At 46.0% G+C, this 2500-nt stretch overlaps 1 long non-coding RNA gene across 1 annotated transcript in view; it reads left to right on the forward strand.

Annotated features, from left to right (window-relative positions):
* Nucleotides 1-2500, forward strand: part of LOC105892278 — a 4297-nt gene continuing 1797 nt past the window's right edge. Inside the window, exons 1-2 of the long non-coding RNA XR_004164058.1 lie at nucleotides 1-55; nucleotides 424-507. This is a non-coding gene — a long non-coding RNA (uncharacterized LOC105892278). The remainder of the gene's footprint in view (nucleotides 56-423; nucleotides 508-2500) is intronic.

Below are 2500 nucleotides of genomic sequence, written 5' to 3' on the forward strand. Positions count from 1 at the left end.
GCGGAGAACGGGAGAAAGACGTGCCTGAAGCTGAAAGTGTTCGTCAGACCATCAAGTAGGTGTCTCCTGTGTGTCTCCTTGCAAGTTCCTTACAGCTCACTGGGCAAAAGAGCATGACTTATTTTCCTGAAATTCTTGTTTGAAAAACTCTTGATCGGCTCCAGTAACCCTTGGACAGGCACCCTGCTCTTGACCTTTTGACCTTGTGTCAGTGTCCATGCCATTTCTTTCTGAGGGGGAAAAATAACGGGCAGTTTGCTAAATGCTAACCTTGTTGAATATGTTTGGAAGACGGACTGCATCTGTGTTGTGTCATGTGCTTTTGTTTTTTCTCTTTGAGGGATGCTGTTGTGGGGAGTGGGGGGTGCAAGTGTTTTGGGCTGACATGTTTGGCTTTAACAGTTTCTTTTATTTCTGTTCTAGACAGCTGTGTGAAAACTATAGGGGGTCACGATTCACGGGTTTTTGACGTTAACGAGAGAGTAGACAATTCATTAGAACCCAGAGGTCAGTATGGCTTGACAAACGTCTCTTTTCAACCTTTCTGTTTCTATTGTGTGTCCCTGTCTGTGTGTGTCACACGTCTGCCCTGTCCCCCTCCCAGCATGACCATGTGTGTACTGCTAAGTGCTGCTGTGCTAAGCTATCGTTGTGTTGGTTTCAGAATGAATGCTCTCTCTCTATATCTCTCTCTCTCTCTCTCTCTCTCTCTCTCTCTCTAATCCCACAACATTACAAGGACACATGTTCCATTTCATATTTTAAAAAAATCAATCGAGCCATGAACGCCAGATTATAAAATCAAACCTGCCCGAGATTAGCAGTAATTGACTTTAAAATGAATCATAAATGCCTCGAGTTATTTTTGTCTGAGGATGATTATTAGATGAAATAGGTGCTCTGAAATGTATTACTTTCTGTCTGCAGAGAGTAACGCCAACTTCGTCCACTCATTTCTGTCCAACTAAATTAATTCAATTAGGGGTCATTCAGTAGTAGTAGTAGTAGTAGTAGTAGCAGTAGTAGTAGTAGTAGTAGCAGTAGTAGCAGTAGCAGTAGTAATAGTAGTAGTAGTAGTAGTAGCACTACCAGAGCAGGGGCGTCCCTCTCTACCTTTAAGAAGCTTTTGAAGACCCAACTCTTCAGAGAGCACTTCCCGTCCTAACTGGCACTTCGACTAGTGCGTAACTTGCAATTACAGCAGTTACACTTCTGCACTCTTTCTTTCTTTTTATTTCATTTTGTTATATTTCTAATGTAAAGTAGTATTTATTTATTCTTACACCAGGTTCTATTGCTCGTAGCTTGAATATTCTCTCCCTTGTACGTCGCTTTGGACAAAAGCGTCTGCTAAATGACTAAATGTAAATGTAAATGTAAGTAGTAGTAATAGTAGTAGCAGTAGCAGTAGCAGTAGCAGTAGCAGTAGTAGCAGTAGCAGTAGTAGCAGTAGTAGTAGTAGCAGTAGTAGTAGTAGCAGTAGTAGTAGTAGCAGTAGTAGTAGTAGTAGTAGTAGCAGTAGTAGCAGTAGCAGTAGTAGTAGTAGTAGTTGCAGTAGTAGTAGTAGTAAAGTAGCAGTAGCAGTAGTAGCAGTAGCAGTAGTAGTAGTAGTAAAGTAGTAGCAGCAGTAGTAGTAGTAGCAGTAGTAGCAGTAGCAGTAGCAGAAGTAGTAGTAGTAGCAGTAGTAGTAGCAGTAGTAGTAGTAGCAGTAGTAGTAGTAGTAGTATTAGCAGTAGTAGTAGCAGTAGTAGTAGTAGCAGTAGTAGTAGTAGCAGTAGTAGCAGTAGTAGTAGCAGTAGTAGTAGCATTAGTAAAGTGGCAGTATTGTTGAATTCACATCATCCACACCACCAGAGGAGACAGAATGAAAAGAGCAAACTGCTCCTGTCACACACAGAGTCACTTGGCATATCCTGCCCCCCCCCCCCCCTCCCCCCCTGGTGAATCACTCCTCACCGCAAGTCTCCCGCAGCCAGCCAAGGACCCCTAACAGGCGTGGTGAAGACCACCATTGCCAATTTTTTCACTATTTACAACAACAGCTGCTTAGGCCATCATTGTCAGGAAAGCTTTATCATACACGCTTTCCACATGATCTCCTTCCCTCCCTCCCTCCCTCCCTCCCTCCCTCCCTCCCTCCCTCACTCTCTGGCTGGCTGCTGCTGTTGAGAGGCAGTGATTTATTAGGCGGGCGCCTCATGCGTGATGCGTCGAGGCTGTTGCACGCCAGCCGGGCCCGGACCTCTCGTCACCGAGGCGACGGGCCGCCGCCTGTGGTAGCTCCTCCCAGCATATTTATCTGTCTCGTTTGGGTCCCACACCTGTCTGCTCGTCACGGCGACACGGGCACCTGTCTGGTTGTCACGGGAACCACCCATGTGGCTGGCAGTGCTCCCTTCGCCCATGTCACCCACGCTGCCAACCTTCTCTGCCACGCCTGGCACAGCCCTGTGAATCACACCCCATGCCATACTGTTCCACAAAACCCATGCCACAGCCA

The sequence above is a fragment of the Clupea harengus genome, chromosome 7 (genome assembly GCF_900700415.2).
Source record: "Clupea harengus chromosome 7, Ch_v2.0.2, whole genome shotgun sequence".
NCBI lineage: Eukaryota > Metazoa > Chordata > Actinopteri > Clupeiformes > Clupeidae > Clupea > Clupea harengus.